The sequence below is a fragment of the Giraffa tippelskirchi genome, chromosome 13 (assembly GCF_054371585.1).
Source record: "Giraffa tippelskirchi isolate mGirTip1 chromosome 13, T2T-mGirTip1v1.2.pri, whole genome shotgun sequence".
Taxonomy (NCBI): domain Eukaryota; kingdom Metazoa; phylum Chordata; class Mammalia; order Artiodactyla; family Giraffidae; genus Giraffa; species Giraffa tippelskirchi.
The window spans coordinates 44,272,235-44,291,566 of NC_137287.1; positions in this window are offsets into that span (position 1 = coordinate 44,272,235).

Below are 19,332 nucleotides of genomic sequence, written 5' to 3' on the forward strand. Positions count from 1 at the left end.
CCCAGAGAATGGGTTTTCATGCCTCCCGCGTGCAGGCAACGTGTGGCTGTTGAGACGCCCGACGCATAGTGCTGCGAGCAAGGCCTCATTTCCCGAGACAACAAAGGCCTAGTCTGGCGAGCTCTCTGCTGCCGAGCAAACGTGACGGAAGGGCTGGGTGGAGGGAGCCTTGCTGTTCCCGGGCAGTGTGGGAGGCCTAGCTGTCAACGTGCAGCCAGCGGCCAGGGCCCCTGAAAACTGACTTCCCAGGTAGCGCTTCTCAGCCCAATGAGACTTTCAGCTTGAAGGCAGCCGAGCAGGCTGTCTTCCTTGCAGGGAGGAAAGGCAGCCCCAGAGATTGCGTTTTTAGGCCTCCCTCGCACAGCAAGTGTGGGGCTCTGCAGACGCCAGTACCAGAGGCCTGCAGACAGGTCCTCACCTCCCGAGCCTGGAAAGGCCTAGTCATGAGAGCTCTCTCCTGCAGAGTAAACGTGACGGAAGAGCTGTGTAGAGGGAGCCTTAATGTTCCCGGGCAAAGGCAGCCCCAGAGATTGGGTTTTTCGGTCTCCCTCGCACAGCAAGTGTGGGGCTAGGCAGACGCCAGTACAAGAGGCCTGCAAACAGGTCCTCACTTCCCGAGCCAAGAAGGGCCTAGTTTCAAGAGCTCACGCCTGCAGAGCTAACGTGACGGAAGGGCTGTGTGGAGGGAGCCTTGATGTTCCCGGGCAGTGTGGGAGGCCTAGCTGTCAACGTGCAGCCAGCTGCCATGGACCCTGGAAACTGACTTCCCAGGCAGCACCTCCCAGCCCAATGTGACTTTGAGGTTGAAGGCGGCCGAGCAGGCTGTCTTCCTTGGAGGGAAGAAAGGCAGCCCCAGAGATTGGGTTTTTCGGCCTCCCTCGCACAGCAAGTGTGGGGCTATGCAGACGCCAGTACAAGAGGCCTGCAAACAGGTCCTCACTTCCCGAGCCATGAAGGGCCTAGTTTCAAGAGCTCTCGCCTGCAGAGCTAACGTAATGGAAGAGCTGTGCGGAGGGAACCTTGATGTTCTAGGCAGTGTGTGAGCCCTAGGCATACACGTACACCCAGCGGCCATTGCCCCTGAAAACGGACTTCCCAACTAGCACTTCCCAGCCCGATGAGACTTTCAGCCAGAAGGGGGCCGAGCAGGCTGTCTTTCTTGGAGGGAGGAAAGGCAGCCCCAGAGAATGGGTTTTCAGGCCTCCCGTGCGCAGGCAACGTGGGGCTCTTGAGACGCCCGACCATAGTGCTGCGAGCAGGGCCTCACTTCCCGAGTCAAGAAAGGCCTATTCTCGTGAGCTCTCTCCTGCAGAGCAAACCTGACGGAAGAGCTGTGTGGAGGCAGCCTTAATGTTCCCAGGCAAAGTCAGCCCCAGAGATTGGGTTTTTCGGCCTCCCTCGCACAGCAAGTGTGGGGCTAGGCAGACGCCAGTACAAGAGGCCTGCAAACAGGTCCTCACTTCCCGAACCAAGAGAGGCCTAGCTTTGCGAGCTCTCTGCTGCAGAGCTAACATGACGTAAGAGCTGTGCAGAGGGAACCTTGAGGTTCTGGGCAGTGTGGGAGCCCTAGGCATACACGGGCACCCGACGTCCATTGCCGATGAAAACTGAGGTCGCAACTAGCACTTCCCAGCCCGATGTGACTTTGAGGTTGAAGGCGGTCGAGCAGGCTGTCTTCCTTGGAGGGAGGAAAGGCAGACCCAGAGATTGCGTTTTTAGGCCTCCCTCGCACAGCAAGTGTGGGGCTCTGCAGACGCCAGTACAAGAGGCCTGCAGACAGGTCCTCACCTCCCGAGCCAGGAAAGGCCTAGTCATGAGAGCTCTCTCCTGCAGAGTAAACGTGACGGAAGGGCTGTGTGGAGGGAGCCTTGATGTTCCCGGGCAGTGTGGGAGGCCTAGCTGTCAACGTGCAGCCAGCTGCCATGGACCCTGGAAACTGACTTCCCAGGCAGCACTTCCCAGCCCAATGTGACTTTGAGGTTGAAGGCGGCGAGCAGGCTGTCTTCCTTGGAGGGAGGAAAGGCAGCCCCAGAGAATGGGTTTTCAGGCCTCCCGTGCGCAGGCAACGTGAGGCTCTTGAGACGCCCGACCATAGTGCTTCGAGCAGGGCCTCACTTCCCGAGTCAAGAAAGGCCTATTCTCGTGAGCTCTCTCCTGCAGAGCAAACCTGATGGAAGAGCTGCGTGGAGGGAGCCTTAATGTTCCCAGGCAAAGTCAGCCCCAGAGATTGGGTTTTTCAGCCTCCCTCTCACAGCAAGTGTGGGGCTAGGCAGACGCCAGTACAAGAGGCCTGCAAACAGGTCCTCACTTCCCGAGCCAAGAAGGGCCTAGTTTCAAGAGCTCACGCCTGCAGAGCTAACGTGACGGAAGTGCTGTGTGGAGGGAGCCTTGATGTTCCCGGGCAGTGTGGGAGGCCTAGCTGTCAAAGTGCAGCCAGCTGCCATGGACCCTGGAAACTGACTTCCCAGGCAGCACCTCCCAGCCCAATGTGACTTTGAGGTTGAAGTTGGCCGAGCAGGCTGTCTTCCTTGGAGGGAAGAAAGGCAGCCCCAGAGATTGGGTTTTTCGGCCTCCCTCGCACAGCAAGTGTGGGGCTATGCAGACGCCAGTACAAGAGGCCTGCAAAAACGTCCTCACTTCCCGAGCCATGAAGGGCCTAGTTTCAAGAGCTCTCGCCTGCAGAGCTAACGTAATGGAAGAGCTGTGCGGAGGGAACCTTGATGTTCTAGGCAGTGTGTGAGCCCTAGGCATACACGTACACCCAGCGGCCATTGCCCCTGAAAACGGACTTCCCAACTAGCACTTCCCAGCCCGATGAGACTTTCACCCAGAAGGCGGCCGAGCAGGCTGTCTTTCTTGGAGGGAGGAAAGGCAGCCCCAGAGAATGGGTTTTCAGGCCTCCCGTGCGCAGGCAACGTGGGGCTCTTGAGACGCCCGACCATAGTGCTGCGAGCAGGGCCTCACTTCCCGAGTCAAGAAAGGCCTATTCTCGTGAGCTCTCTCCTGCAGAGCAAACCTGACGGAAGAGCTGTGTGGAGGCAGCCTTAATGTTCCCAGGCAAAGTCAGCCCCAGAGATTGGGTTTTTCGGCCTCCCTCGCACAGCAAGTGTGGGGCTAGGCAGACGCCAGTACAAGAGGCCTGCAAACAGGTCCTCACTTCCCGAGCCAAGAGAGGCCTAGCTTTGCGAGCTCTCTGCTGCAGAGCTAACATGACGTAAGAGCTGTGCAGAGGGAACCTTGAGGTTCTGGGCAGTGTGGGAGCCCTAGGCATACACGGGCACCCAACGTCCATTGCCGATGAAAACTGACGTCGCAACTAGCACTTCCCAGCCCGATGTGACTTTGAGGTTGAAGGCGGTCGAGCAGGCTGTCTTCCTTGGAGGGAGGAAAGGCAGACCCAGAGATTGCGTTTTTAGGCCTCCCTCGCACAGCAAGTGTGGGGCTCTGCAGACGCCAGTACAAGAGGCCTGCAAACAGGTCCTCACTTCCCGAGCCAAGAAGGGCCTAGTTTCAAGAGCTCTCGCCTGAAAAGCTAACGTGACGGAACAGCTGTGTGGAGGGAACCTTGATGTTCTAGGCAGTGTGGGAGCCCTAGGCATACACCTGCACCCAGCCGCCATTGCCCCTGAAAACGTACTTCCCAACTAGCACTTCCCAGCCCGATGTGACTTTCAGCCAGAAGGGGGCCGGGCAGGCTGTCTTCCTTGGAGGGAGGAAAGGCAGCCCCAGAGAATGGGTTTTCAGGCCTCCCGCGTGCAGGCAACGTGTGGCTGTTGAGACGCCCGACGCATAGTGCTGCGAGCAAGGCCTCATTTCCCGAGACAACAAAGGCCTAGTCTGGCGAGCTCTCTGCTGCCGAGCAAACGTGACGGAAGGGCTGGGTGGAGGGAGCCTTGCTGTTCCCGGGCAGTGTGGGAGGCCTAGCTGTCAACGTGCAGCCAGCGGCCAGGGCCCCTGAAAACTGACTTCCCAGGTAGCGCTTCTCAGCCCAATGAGACTTTCAGCTTGAAGGCAGCCGAGCAGGCTGTCTTCCTTGCAGGGAGGAAAGGCAGCCCCAGAGATTGCGTTTTTAGGCCTCCCTCGCACAGCAAGTGTGGGGCTCTGCAGACGCCAGTACCAGAGGCCTGCAGACAGGTCCTCACCTCCCGAGCCAGGAAAGGCCTAGTCATGAGAGCTCTCTCCTGCAGAGTAAACGTGACGGAAGAGCTGTGTAGAGGGAGCCTTAATGTTCCCGGGCAAAGGCAGCCCCAGAGATTGGGTTTTTCGGTCTCCCTCGCACAGCAAGTGTGGGGCTATGCAGACGCCAGTACAAGAGGCCTGCAAACAGGTCCTCACTTCCCGAGCCAAGAAGGGCCTAGTTTCAAGAGCTCACGCCTGCAGAGCTAACGTGACGGAAGGGCTGTGTGGAGGGAGCCTTGATGTTCCCGGGCAGTGTGGGAGGCCTAGCTGTCAACGTGCAGCCAGCTGCCATGGACGCTGGAAACTGACTTCCCAGGCAGCACTTCCCAGCCCAATGTGACTTTGAGGTTGAAGGCGGCCGAGCAGGCTGTCTTCCTTGGAGGGAAGAAAGGCAGCCCCAGAGATTGGGTTTTTCGGCCTCCCTCGCACAGCAAGTGTGGGGCTATGCAGACGCCAGTACAAGAGGCCTGCAAACAGGTCCTCACTTCCCGAGCCAAGAAGGGCCTAGTTTCAAGAGCTCTCGCCTGAAAAGCTAACGTGACGGAACAGCTGTGTGGAGGGAACCTTGATGTTCTAGGCAGTGTGGGAGCCCTAGGCATACACCTGCACCCAGCCGCCATTGCCCCTGAAAACGTACTTCCCAACTAGCACTTCCCAGCCCGATGTGACTTTCAGCCAGAAGGGGGCCGGGCAGGCTGTCTTCCTTGGAGGGAGGAAAGGCAGCCCCAGAGAATGGGTTTTCAGGCCTCCCGTGCGCAGGCAACGTGAGGCTCTTGAGACGCCCGACCATAGTGCTTCGAGCAGGGCCTCACTTCCCGAGTCAAGAAAGGCCTATTCTCGTGAGCTCTCTCCTGCAGAGCAAACCTGATGGAAGAGCTGCGTGGAGGGAGCCTTAATGTTCCCAGGCAAAGTCAGCCCCAGAGATTGGGTTTTTCAGCCTCCCTCTCACAGCAAGTGTGGGGCTAGGCAGACGCCAGTACAAGAGGCCTGCAAACAGGTCCTCACTTCCCGAGCCAAGAAGGGCCTAGTTTCAAGAGCTCACGCCTGCAGAGCTAACGTGACGGAAGTGCTGTGTGGAGGGAGCCTTGATGTTCCCGGGCAGTGTGGGAGGCCTAGCTGTCAAAGTGCAGCCAGCTGCCATGGACCCTGGAAACTGACTTCCCAGGCAGCACCTCCCAGCCCAATGTGACTTTGAGGTTGAAGTTGGCCGAGCAGGCTGTCTTCCTTGGAGGGAAGAAAGGCAGCCCCAGAGATTGGGTTTTTCGGCCTCCCTCGCACAGCAAGTGTGGGGCTATGCAGACGCCAGTACAAGAGGCCTGCAAAAAGGTCCTCACTTCCCGAGCCATGAAGGGCCTAGTTTCAAGAGCTCTCGCCTGCAGAGCTAACGTAATGGAAGAGCTGTGCGGAGGGAACCTTGATGTTCTAGGCAGTGTGTGAGCCCTAGGCATACACGTACACCCAGCGGCCATTGCCCCTGAAAACGGACTTCCCAACTAGCACTTCCCAGCCCGATGAGACTTTCACCCAGAAGGCGGCCGAGCAGGCTGTCTTTCTTGGAGGGAGGAAAGGCAGCCCCAGAGAATGGGTTTTCAGGCCTCCCGTGCGCAGGCAACGTGGGGCTCTTGAGACGCCCGACCATAGTGCTGCGAGCAGGGCCTCACTTCCCGAGTCAAGAAAGGCCTATTCTCGTGAGCTCTCTCCTGCAGAGCAAACCTGACGGAAGAGCTGTGTGGAGGCAGCCTTAATGTTCCCAGGCAAAGTCAGCCCCAGAGATTGGGTTTTTCGGCCTCCCTCGCACAGCAAGTGTGGGGCTAGGCAGACGCCAGTACAAGAGGCCTGCAAACAGGTCCTCACTTCCCGAGCCAAGAGAGGCCTAGCTTTGCGAGCTCTCTGCTGCAGAGCTAACATGACGTAAGAGCTGTGCAGAGGGAACCTTGAGGTTCTGGGCAGTGTGGGAGCCCTAGGCATACACGGGCACCCAACGTCCATTGCCGATGAAAACTGACGTCGCAACTAGCACTTCCCAGCCCGATGTGACTTTGAGGTTGAAGGCGGTCGAGCAGGCTGTCTTCCTTGGAGGGAGGAAAGGCAGACCCAGAGATTGCGTTTTTAGGCCTCCCTCGCACAGCAAGTGTGGGGCTCTGCAGACGCCAGTACAAGAGGCCTGCAGACAGGTCCTCACCTCCCGAGCCAGGAAAGGCCTAGTCATGAGAGCTCTCTCCTGCAGAGTAAACGTGACGGAACGGCTGTGTGGAGGGAGCCTTGATGTTCCCGGGCAGTGTGGGAGGCCTAGCTGTCAACGTGCAGCCAGCTGCCATGGACCCTGGAAACTGACTTCCCAGGCAGCACTTCCCAGCCCAATGTGACTTTGAGGTTGAAGGCGGCCGAGCAGGCTGTCTTCCTTGGAGGGAAGAAAGGCAGCCCCAGAGATTGGGTTTTTCGGCCTCCCTCGCACAGCAAGTGCGGGGCTATGCAGACGCCAGTACAAGAGGCCTGCAAACAGGTCCTCACTTCCCGAGCCAAGAAGGGCCTAGTTTCAAGAGCTCTCGCCTGCAGAGGTAACGTGACGGAACAGCTGTGTTGAGGGAACCTTGATGTTCTAGGCAGTGTGGGCGCCCTAGGCATACACGTGCACCCAGCGGCCATTGCCCCTGAAAACGGACTTCCCAACTAGCACTTCCCAGCCCGATGAGACTTTCAGCCAGAAGGCAGCCGAGCAGGCTGTCTTCCTTGGAGGGAGGAAAGGCAGCCCCAGAGATTGCGTTTTTAGGCCTCCCTCGCACAGCAAGTGTGGGGCTCTGCAGACGCCAGTACAAGAGGCCTGCAGACAGGTCCTCACCTCCCGAGCCAAGAAAGGCCTGGTCTTGAGAGCTCTCTCCTGCAGAGCAAAGGTGACGCAAGAGCTGTGTGGAGGGAGCCTTGCTGTTCCTGGGCAGTGTGGGAAGCCCAGCTGTAAACGTGAAGCCAGCGGCTGTGGCCCCTGAAAACTGACTTCCCAGGTAGCATTTCCCAGCCCAATGTGACTTTCAGGTTGAAGTTGGCCGAGCAGGCTGTCTTCCTTGGAGGGAGGAAAGGCAGCCCCAGAGGTTGGGTTTTTAGGCCTCCGTTGCCCAGCAAGTGTGGGGCTCTGCAGACGCCAGTACAAGAGTCCTGCAAACAGGTCCTAACTTCCCGAGACAAGAAAGGCCTAGTTTCGCGAGCTCTCGCCTGCAGAGCTAACGTGACGGAACAGCTGTGTGGAGGGAACCTTGATGTTCTAGGCAGTGTGGGAGCCCTAGGCATACACGTGCACCCAGCCGCCATTGCCCCTGAAAACGTACTCCCAACTAGCACTTCCCAGCCCGATGTGACTTTCAGCCAGAAGGGGGCCGGGCAGGCTCTCTTCCTTGGAGGGAGGAAAGGCAGCCCCAGAGAATGGGTTTTCATGCCTCCCGCGTGCAGGCAACGTGTGGCTGTTGAGACGCCCGACGCATAGTGCTGCGAGCAAGGCCTCATTTCCCGAGACAACAAAGGCCTAGTCTGGCGAGCTCTCTGCTGCCGAGCAAACGTGACGGAAGGGCTGGGTGGAGGGAGCCTTGCTGTTCCCGGGCAGTGTGGGAGGCCTAGCTGTCAACGTGCAGCCAGCGGCCAGGGCCCCTGAAAACTGACTTCCCAGGTAGCGCTTCTCAGCCCAATGAGACTTTCAGCTTGAAGGCAGCCGAGCAGGCTGTCTTCCTTGCAGGGAGGAAAGGCAGCCCCAGAGATTGCGTTTTTAGGCCTCCTTCGCACAGCAAGTGTGGGGCTCTGCAGACGCCAGTACCAGAGGCCTGCAGACAGGTCCTCACCTCCCGAGCCTGGAAAGGCCTAGTCATGAGAGCTTTCTCCTGCAGAGTAAACGTGACGGAAGAGCTGTGTAGAGGGAGCCTTAATGTTCCCGGGCAAAGGCAGCCCCAGAGATTGGGTTTTTCGGTCTCCCTCGCACAGCAAGTGTGGGGCTAGGCAGACGCCAGTACAAGAGGCCTGCAAACAGGTCCTCACTTCCCGAGCCAAGAAGGGCCTAGTTTCAAGAGCTCACGCCTGCAGAGCTAACGTGACGGAAGGGCTGTGTGGAGGGAGCCTTGATGTTCCCGGGCAGTGTGGGAGGCCTAGCTGTCAAAGTGCAGCCAGCTGCCATGGACCCTGGAAACTGACTTCCCAGGCAGCACCTCCCAGCCCAATGTGACTTTGAGGTTGAAGGCGGCCGAGCAGGCTGTCTTCCTTGGAGGGAAGAAAGGCAGCCCCAGAGATTGGGTTTTTCGGCCTCCCTCGCACAGCAAGTGTGGGGCTATGCAGACGCCAGTACAAGAGGCCTGCAAAAACGTCCTCACTTCCCGAGCCATGAAGGGCCTAGTTTCAAGAGCTCTCGCCTGCAGAGCTAACGTAATGGAAGAGCTGTGCGGAGGGAACCTTGATGTTCTAGGCAGTGTGTGAGCCCTAGGCATACACGTACACCCAGCGGCCATTGCCCCTGAAAACGGACTTCCCAACTAGCACTTCCCAGCCCGATGAGACTTTCACCCAGAAGGCGGCCGAGCAGGCTGTCTTTCTTGGAGGGAGGAAAGGCAGCCCCAGAGAATGGGTTTTCAGGCCTCCCGTGCGCAGGCAACGTGGGGCTCTTGAGACGCCCGACCATAGTGCTGCGAGCAGGGCCTCACTTCCCGAGTCAAGAAAGGCCTATTCTCGTGAGCTCTCTCCTGCAGAGCAAACCTGACGGAAGAGCTGTGTGGAGGCAGCCTTAATGTTCCCAGGCAAAGTCAGCCCCAGAGATTGGGTTTTTCGGCCTCCCTCGCACAGCAAGTGTGGGGCTAGGCAGACGCCAGTACAAGAGGCCTGCAAACAGGTCCTCACTTCCCGAGCCAAGAGAGGCCTAGCTTTGCGAGCTCTCTGCTGCAGAGCTAACATGACGTAAGAGCTGTGCAGAGGGAACCTTGAGGTTCTGGGCAGTGTGGGAGCCCTAGGCATACACGGGCACCCAACGTCCATTGCCGATGAAAACTGAGGTCGCAACTAGCACTTCCCAGCCCGATGTGACTTTGAGGTTGAAGGCGGTCGAGCAGGCTGTCTTCCTTGGAGGGAGGAAAGGCAGACCCAGAGATTGCGTTTTTAGGCCTCCCTCGCACAGCAAGTGTGGGGCTCTGCAGACGCCAGTACAAGAGGCCTGCAGACAGGTCCTCACCTCCCGAGCCAGGAAAGGCCTAGTCATGAGAGCTCTCTCCTGCAGAGTAAACGTGACGGAAGGGCTGTGTGGAGGGAGCCTTGATGTTCCCGGGCAGTGTGGGAGGCCTAGCTGTCAACGTGCAGCCAGCTGCCATGGACGCTGGAAACTGACTTCCCAGGCAGCACTTCCCAGCCCAATGTGACTTTGAGGTTGAAGGCGGCGAGCAGGCTGTCTTCCTTGGAGGGAAGAAAGGCAGCCCCAGAGATTGGGTTTTTCGGCCTCCCTCGCACAGCAAGTGCGGGGCTATGCAGACGCCAGTACAAGAGGCCTGCAAACAGGTCCTCACTTCCCGAGCCAAGAAGGGCCTAGTTTCAAGAGCTCTCGCCTGCAGAGGTAACGTGACGGAACAGCTGTGTTGAGGGAACCTTGATGTTCTAGGCAGTGTGGGCGCCCTAGGCATACACGTGCACCCAGCGGCCATTGCCCCTGAAAACGGACTTCCCAACTAGCACTTCCCAGCCCGATGAGACTTTCAGCCAGAAGGCAGCCGAGCAGGCTGTCTTCCTTGGAGGGAGGAAAGGCAGCCCCAGAGATTGCGTTTTTAGGCCTCCCTCGCACAGCAAGTGTGGGGCTCTGCAGACGCCAGTACAAGAGGCCTGCAGACAGGTCCTCACCTCCCGAGCCAAGAAAGGCCTGGTCTTGAGAGCTCTCTCCTGCAGAGCAAAGGTGACGCAAGAGCTGTGTGGAGGGAGCCTTGCTGTTCCTGGGCAGTGTGGGAAGCCCAGCTGTAAACGTGAAGCCAGCGGCTGTGGCCCCTGAAAACTGACTTCCCAGGTAGCATTTCCCAGCCCAATGTGACTTTCAGGTTGAAGTTGGCCGAGCAGGCTGTCTTCCTTGGAGGGAGGAAAGGCAGCCCCAGAGGTTGGGTTTTTAGGCCTCCGTTGCCCAGCAAGTGTGGGGCTCTGCAGACGCCAGTACAAGAGTCCTGCAAACAGGTCCTAACTTCCCGAGACAAGAAAGGCCTAGTTTCGCGAGCTCTCGCCTGCAGAGCTAACGTGACGGAACAGCTGTGTGGAGGGAACCTTGATGTTCTAGGCAGTGTGGGAGCCCTAGGCATACACGTGCACCCAGCCGCCATTGCCCCTGAAAACGTACTCCCAACTAGCACTTCCCAGCCCGATGTGACTTTCAGCCAGAAGGGGGCCGGGCAGGCTCTCTTCCTTGGAGGGAGGAAAGGCAGCCCCAGAGAATGGGTTTTCATGCCTCCCGCGTGCAGGCAACGTGTGGCTGTTGAGACGCCCGACGCATAGTGCTGCGAGCAAGGCCTCATTTCCCGAGACAACAAAGGCCTAGTCTGGCGAGCTCTCTGCTGCCGAGCAAACGTGACGGAAGGGCTGGGTGGAGGGAGCCTTGCTGTTCCCGGGCAGTGTGGGAGGCCTAGCTGTCAACGTGCAGCCAGCGGCCAGGGCCCCTGAAAACTGACTTCCCAGGTAGCGCTTCTCAGCCCAATGAGACTTTCAGCTTGAAGGCAGCCGAGCAGGCTGTCTTCCTTGCAGGGAGGAAAGGCAGCCCCAGAGATTGCGTTTTTAGGCCTCCCTCGCACAGCAAGTGTGGGGCTCTGCAGACGCCAGTACCAGAGGCCTGCAGACAGGTCCTCACCTCCCGAGCCAGGAAAGGCCTAGTCATGAGAGCTCTCTCCTGCAGAGTAAACGTGACGGAAGAGCTGTGTAGAGGGAGCCTTAATGTTCCCGGGCAAAGGCAGCCCCAGAGATTGGGTTTTTCGGTCTCCCTCGCACAGCAAGTGTGGGGCTATGCAGACGCCAGTACAAGAGGCCTGCAAACAGGTCCTCACTTCCCGAGCCAAGAAGGGCCTAGTTTCAAGAGCTCACGCCTGCAGAGCTAACGTGACGGAAGGGCTGTGTGGAGGGAGCCTTGATGTTCCCGGGCAGTGTGGGAGGCCTAGCTGTCAACGTGCAGCCAGCTGCCATGGACGCTGGAAACTGACTTCCCAGGCAGCACTTCCCAGCCCAATGTGACTTTGAGGTTGAAGGCGGCCGAGCAGGCTGTCTTCCTTGGAGGGAAGAAAGGTAGCCCCAGAGATTGGGTTTTTCGGCCTCCCTCGCACAGCAAGTGTGGGGCTATGCAGACGCCAGTACAAGAGGCCTGCAAACAGGTCCTCACTTCCCGAGCCAAGAAGGGCCTAGTTTCAAGAGCTCTCGCCTGAAAAGCTAACGTGACGGAACAGCTGTGTGGAGGGAACCTTGATGTTCTAGGCAGTGTGGGAGCCCTAGGCATACACCTGCACCCAGCCGCCATTGCCCCTGAAAACGTACTTCCCAACTAGCACTTCCCAGCCCGATGTGACTTTCAGCCAGAAGGGGGCCGGGCAGGCTGTCTTCCTTGGAGGGAGGAAAGGCAGCCCCAGAGAATGGGTTTTCAGGCCTCCCGTGCGCAGGCAACGTGAGGCTCTTGAGACGCCCGACCATAGTGCTTCGAGCAGGGCCTCACTTCCCGAGTCAAGAAAGGCCTATTCTCGTGAGCTCTCTCCTGCAGAGCAAACCTGATGGAAGAGCTGCGTGGAGGGAGCCTTAATGTTCCCAGGCAAAGTCAGCCCCAGAGATTGGGTTTTTCAGCCTCCCTCTCACAGCAAGTGTGGGGCTAGGCAGACGCCAGTACAAGAGGCCTGCAAACAGGTCCTCACTTCCCGAGCCAAGAAGGGCCTAGTTTCAAGAGCTCACGCCTGCAGAGCTAACGTGACGGAAGTGCTGTGTGGAGGGAGCCTTGATGTTCCCGGGCAGTGTGGGAGGCCTAGCTGTCAAAGTGCAGCCAGCTGCCATGGACCCTGGAAACTGACTTCCCAGGCAGCACCTCCCAGCCCAATGTGACTTTGAGGTTGAAGTTGGCCGAGCAGGCTGTCTTCCTTGGAGGGAAGAAAGGCAGCCCCAGAGATTGGGTTTTTCGGCCTCCCTCGCACAGCAAGTGTGGGGCTATGCAGACGCCAGTACAAGAGGCCTGCAAAAAGGTCCTCACTTCCCGAGCCATGAAGGGCCTAGTTTCAAGAGCTCTCGCCTGCAGAGCTAACGTAATGGAAGAGCTGTGCGGAGGGAACCTTGATGTTCTAGGCAGTGTGTGAGCCCTAGGCATACACGTACACCCAGCGGCCATTGCCCCTGAAAACGGACTTCCCAACTAGCACTTCCCAGCCCGATGAGACTTTCACCCAGAAGGCGGCCGAGCAGGCTGTCTTTCTTGGAGGGAGGAAAGGCAGCCCCAGAGAATGGGTTTTCAGGCCTCCCGTGCGCAGGCAACGTGGGGCTCTTGAGACGCCCGACCATAGTGCTGCGAGCAGGGCCTCACTTCCCGAGTCAAGAAAGGCCTATTCTCGTGAGCTCTCTCCTGCAGAGCAAACCTGACGGAAGAGCTGTGTGGAGGCAGCCTTAATGTTCCCAGGCAAAGTCAGCCCCAGAGATTGGGTTTTTCGGCCTCCCTCGCACAGCAAGTGTGGGGCTAGGCAGACGCCAGTACAAGAGGCCTGCAAACAGGTCCTCACTTCCCGAGCCAAGAGAGGCCTAGCTTTGCGAGCTCTCTGCTGCAGAGCTAACATGACGTAAGAGCTGTGCAGAGGGAACCTTGAGGTTCTGGGCAGTGTGGGAGCCCTAGGCATACACGGGCACCCAACGTCCATTGCCGATGAAAACTGACGTCGCAACTAGCACTTCCCAGCCCGATGTGACTTTGAGGTTGAAGGCGGTCGAGCAGGCTGTCTTCCTTGGAGGGAGGAAAGGCAGACCCAGAGATTGCGTTTTTAGGCCTCCCTCGCACAGCAAGTGTGGGGCTCTGCAGACGCCAGTACAAGAGGCCTGCAGACAGGTCCTCACCTCCCGAGCCAGGAAAGGCCTAGTCATGAGAGCTCTCTCCTGCAGAGTAAACGTGACGGAAGGGCTGTGTGGAGGGAGCCTTGATGTTCCCGGGCAGTGTGGGAGGCCTAGCTGTCAACGTGCAGCCAGCTGCCATGGACCCTGGAAACTGACTTCCCAGGCAGCACTTCCCAGCCCAATGTGACTTTGAGGTTGAAGGCGGCCGAGCAGGCTGTCTTCCTTGGAGGGAAGAAAGGCAGCCCCAGAGATTGGGTTTTTCGGCCTCCCTCGCACAGCAAGTGCGGGGCTATGCAGACGCCAGTACAAGAGGCCTGCAAACAGGTCCTCACTTCCCGAGCCAAGAAGGGCCTAGTTTCAAGAGCTCTCGCCTGCAGAGGTAACGTGACGGAACAGCTGTGTTGAGGGAACCTTGATGTTCTAGGCAGTGTGGGCGCCCTAGGCATACACGTGCACCCAGCGGCCATTGCCCCTGAAAACGGACTTCCCAACTAGCACTTCCCAGCCCGATGAGACTTTCAGCCAGAAGGCAGCCGAGCAGGCTGTCTTCCTTGGAGGGAGGAAAGGCAGCCCCAGAGATTGCGTTTTTAGGCCTCCCTCGCACAGCAAGTGTGGGGCTCTGCAGACGCCAGTACAAGAGGCCTGCAGACAGGTCCTCACCTCCCGAGCCAAGAAAGGCCTGGTCTTGAGAGCTCTCTCCTGCAGAGCAAAGGTGACGCAAGAGCTGTGTGGAGGGAGCCTTGCTGTTCCTGGGCAGTGTGGGAAGCCCAGCTGTAAACGTGAAGCCAGCGGCTGTGGCCCCTGAAAACTGACTTCCCAGGTAGCATTTCCCAGCCCAATGTGACTTTCAGGTTGAAGTTGGCCGAGCAGGCTGTCTTCCTTGGAGGGAGGAAAGGCAGCCCCAGAGGTTGGGTTTTTAGGCCTCCGTTGCCCAGCAAGTGTGGGGCTCTGCAGACGCCAGTACAAGAGTCCTGCAAACAGGTCCTAACTTCCCGAGACAAGAAAGGCCTAGTTTCGCGAGCTCTCGCCTGCAGAGCTAACGTGACGGAACAGCTGTGTGGAGGGAACCTTGATGTTCTAGGCAGTGTGGGAGCCCTAGGCATACACGTGCACCCAGCCGCCATTGCCCCTGAAAACGTACTCCCAACTAGCACTTCCCAGCCCGATGTGACTTTCAGCCAGAAGGGGGCCGGGCAGGCTCTCTTCCTTGGAGGGAGGAAAGGCAGCCCCAGAGAATGGGTTTTCATGCCTCCCGCGTGCAGGCAACGTGTGGCTGTTGAGACGCCCGACGCATAGTGCTGCGAGCAAGGCCTCATTTCCCGAGACAACAAAGGCCTAGTCTGGCGAGCTCTCTGCTGCCGAGCAAACGTGACGGAAGGGCTGGGTGGAGGGAGCCTTGCTGTTCCCGGGCAGTGTGGGAGGCCTAGCTGTCAACGTGCAGCCAGCGGCCAGGGCCCCTGAAAACTGACTTCCCAGGTAGCGCTTCTCAGCCCAATGAGACTTTCAGCTTGAAGGCAGCCGAGCAGGCTGTCTTCCTTGCAGGGAGGAAAGGCAGCCCCAGAGATTGCGTTTTTAGGCCTCCCTCGCACAGCAAGTGTGGGGCTCTGCAGACGCCAGTACCAGAGGCCTGCAGACAGGTCCTCACCTCCCGAGCCAGGAAAGGCCTAGTCATGAGAGCTCTCTCCTGCAGAGTAAACGTGACGGAAGAGCTGTGTAGAGGGAGCCTTAATGTTCCCGGGCAAAGGCAGCCCCAGAGATTGGGTTTTTCGGTCTCCCTCGCACAGCAAGTGTGGGGCTATGCAGACGCCAGTACAAGAGGCCTGCAAACAGGTCCTCACTTCCCGAGCCAAGAAGGGCCTAGTTTCAAGAGCTCACGCCTGCAGAGCTAACGTGACGGAAGGGCTGTGTGGAGGGAGCCTTGATGTTCCCGGGCAGTGTGGGAGGCCTAGCTGTCAACGTGCAGCCAGCTGCCATGGACGCTGGAAACTGACTTCCCAGGCAGCACTTCCCAGCCCAATGTGACTTTGAGGTTGAAGGCGGCCGAGCAGGCTGTCTTCCTTGGAGGGAAGAAAGGCAGCCCCAGAGATTGGGTTTTTCGGCCTCCCTCGCACAGCAAGTGTGGGGCTATGCAGACGCCAGTACAAGAGGCCTGCAAACAGGTCCTCACTTCCCGAGCCAAGAAGGGCCTAGTTTCAAGAGCTCTCGCCTGAAAAGCTAACGTGACGGAACAGCTGTGTGGAGGGAACCTTGATGTTCTAGGCAGTGTGGGAGCCCTAGGCATACACCTGCACCCAGCCGCCATTGCCCCTGAAAACGTACTTCCCAACTAGCACTTCCCAGCCCGATGTGACTTTCAGCCAGAAGGGGGCCGGGCAGGCTGTCTTCCTTGGAGGGAGGAAAGGCAGCCCCAGAGAATGGGTTTTCAGGCCTCCCGTGCGCAGGCAACGTGAGGCTCTTGAGACGCCCGACCATAGTGCTTCGAGCAGGGCCTCACTTCCCGAGTCAAGAAAGGCCTATTCTCGTGAGCTCTCTCCTGCAGAGCAAACCTGATGGAAGAGCTGCGTGGAGGGAGCCTTAATGTTCCCAGGCAAAGTCAGCCCCAGAGATTGGGTTTTTCAGCCTCCCTCTCACAGCAAGTGTGGGGCTAGGCAGACGCCAGTACAAGAGGCCTGCAAACAGGTCCTCACTTCCCGAGCCAAGAAGGGCCTAGTTTCAAGAGCTCACGCCTGCAGAGCTAACGTGACGGAAGTGCTGTGTGGAGGGAGCCTTGATGTTCCCGGGCAGTGTGGGAGGCCTAGCTGTCAAAGTGCAGCCAGCTGCCATGGACCCTGGAAACTGACTTCCCAGGCAGCACCTCCCAGCCCAATGTGACTTTGAGGTTGAAGTTGGCCGAGCAGGCTGTCTTCCTTGGAGGGAAGAAAGGCAGCCCCAGAGATTGGGTTTTTCGGCCTCCCTCGCACAGCAAGTGTGGGGCTATGCAGACGCCAGTACAAGAGGCCTGCAAAAAGGTCCTCACTTCCCGAGCCATGAAGGGCCTAGTTTCAAGAGCTCTCGCCTGCAGAGCTAACGTAATGGAAGAGCTGTGCGGAGGGAACCTTGATGTTCTAGGCAGTGTGTGAGCCCTAGGCATACACGTACACCCAGCGGCCATTGCCCCTGAAAACGGACTTCCCAACTAGCACTTCCCAGCCCGATGAGACTTTCACCCAGAAGGCGGCCGAGCAGGCTGTCTTTCTTGGAGGGAGGAAAGGCAGCCCCAGAGAATGGGTTTTCAGGCCTCCCGTGCGCAGGCAACGTGGGGCTCTTGAGACGCCCGACCATAGTGCTGCGAGCAGGGCCTCACTTCCCGAGTCAAGAAAGGCCTATTCTCGTGAGCTCTCTCCTGCAGAGCAAACCTGACGGAAGAGCTGTGTGGAGGCAGCCTTAATGTTCCCAGGCAAAGTCAGCCCCAGAGATTGGGTTTTTCGGCCTCCCTCGCACAGCAAGTGTGGGGCTAGGCAGACGCCAGTACAAGAGGCCTGCAAACAGGTCCTCACTTCCCGAGCCAAGAGAGGCCTAGCTTTGCGAGCTCTCTGCTGCAGAGCTAACATGACGTAAGAGCTGTGCAGAGGGAACCTTGAGGTTCTGGGCAGTGTGGGAGCCCTAGGCATACACGGGCACCCAACGTCCATTGCCGATGAAAACTGACGTCGCAACTAGCACTTCCCAGCCCGATGTGACTTTGAGGTTGAAGGCGGTCGAGCAGGCTGTCTTCCTTGGAGGGAGGAAAGGCAGACCCAGAGATTGCGTTTTTAGGCCTCCCTCGCACAGCAAGTGTGGGGCTCTGCAGACGCCAGTACAAGAGGCCTGCAGACAGGTCCTCACCTCCCGAGCCAGGAAAGGCCTAGTCATGAGAGCTCTCTCCTGCAGAGTAAACGTGACGGAAGGGCTGTGTGGAGGGAGCCTTGATGTTCCCGGGCAGTGTGGGAGGCCTAGCTGTCAACGTGCAGCCAGCTGCCATGGACCCTGGAAACTGACTTCCCAGGCAGCACTTCCCAGCCCAATGTGACTTTGAGGTTGAAGGCGGCCGAGCAGGCTGTCTTCCTTGGAGGGAAGAAAGGCAGCCCCAGAGATTGGGTTTTTCGGCCTCCCTCGCACAGCAAGTGCGGGGCTATGCAGACGCCAGTACAAGAGGCCTGCAAACAGGTCCTCACTTCCCGAGCCAAGAAGGGCCTAGTTTCAAGAGCTCTCGCCTGCAGAGGTAACGTGACGGAACAGCTGTGTTGAGGGAACCTTGATGTTCTAGGCAGTGTGGGCGCCCTAGGCATACACGTGCACCCAGCGGCCATTGCCCCTGAAAACAGACTTCCCAACTAGCACTTCCCAGCCCGATGAGACTTTCAGCCAGAAGGCAGCCGAGCAGGCTGTCTTCCTTGGAGGGAGGAAAGGCAGCCCCAGAGATTGCGTTTTTAGGCCTCCCTCGCACAGCAAGTGTGGGGCTCTGCAGACGCCAGTACAAGAGGCCTGCAGACAGGTCCTCACCTCCCGAGCCAAGAAAGGCCTGGTCTTGAGAGCTCTCTCCTGCAGAGCAAAGGTGACGCAAGAGCTGTGTGGAGGGAGCCTTGCTGTTCCTGGGCAGTGTGGGAAGCCCAGCTGTAAACGTGAAGCCAGCGGCTGTGGCCCCTGAAAACTGACTTCCCAGGTAGCATTTCCCAGCCCAATGTGACTTTCAGGTTGAAGTTGGCCGAGCAGGCTGTCTTCCTTGGAGGGAGGAAAGGCAGCCCCAGAGGTTGGGTTTTTAGGCCTCCGTTGCCCAGCAAGTGTGGGGCTCTGCAGACGCCAGTACAAGAGTCCTGCAAACAGGTCCTAACTTCCCGAGACAAGAAAGGCCTAGTTTCGCGAGCTCTCGCCTGCAGAGCTAACGTGACGGAACAGCTGTGTGGAGGGAACCTTGATGTTCTAGGCAGTGTGGGAGCCCTAGGCATACACGTGCACCCAGCCGCCATTGCCCCTGAAAACGTACTCCCAACTAGCACTTCCCAGCCCGATGTGACTTTCAGCCAGAAGGGGGCCGGGCAGGCTCTCTTCCTTGGAGGGAGGAAAGGCAGCCCCAGAGAATGGGTTTTCATGCCTCCCGCGTGCAGGCAACGTGTGGCTGTTGAGACGCCCGACGCATAGTGCTGCGAGCAAGGCCTCATTTCCCGAGACAACAAAGGCCTAGTCTGGCGAGCTCTCTGCTGCCGAGCAAACGTGACGGAAGGGCTGGGTGGAGGGAGCCTTGCTGTTCCCGGGCAGTGTGGGAGGCCTAGCTGTCAACGTGCAGCCAGCGGCCAGGGCCCCTGAAAACTGACTTCCCAGGTAGCGCTTCTCAGCCCAATGAGACTTTCAGCTTGAAGGCAGCCGAGCAGGCTGTCTTCCTTGCAGGGAGGAAAGGCAGCCCCAGAGATTGCGTTTTTAGGCCTCCCTCGCACAGCAAGTGTGGGGCTCTGCAGACGCCAGTACCAGAGGCCTGCAGACAGGTCCTCACCTCCCGAGCCAGGAAAGGCCTAGTCATGAGAGCTCTCTCCTGCAGAGTAAACGTGACGGAAGAGCTGTGTAGAGGGAGCCTTAATGTTCCCGGGCAAAGGCAGCCCCAGAGATTGGGTTTTTCGGTCTCCCTCGCACAGCAAGTGTGGGGCTATGCAGACGCCAGTACAAGAGGCCTGCAAACAGGTCCTCACTTCCCGAGCCAAGAAGGGCCTAGTTTCAAGAGCTCACGCCTGCAGAGCTAACGTGACGGAAGGGCTGTGTGGAGGGAGCCTTGATGTTCCCGGGCAGTGTGGGAGGCCTAGCTGTCAACGTGCAGCCAGCTGCCATGGACGCTGGAAACTGACTTCCCAGGCAGCACTTCCCAGCCCAATGTGACTTTGAGGTTGAAGGCGGCCGAGCAGGCTGTCTTCCTTGGAGGGAAGAAAGGCAGCCCCAGAGATTGGGTTTTTCGGCCTCCCTCGCACAGCAAGTGTGGGGCTATGCAGACGCCAGTACAAGAGGCCTGCAAACAGGTCCTCACTTCCCGAGCCAAGAAGGGCCTAGTTTCAAGAGCTCTCGCCTGAAAAGCTAACGTGACGGAACAGCTGTGTGGAG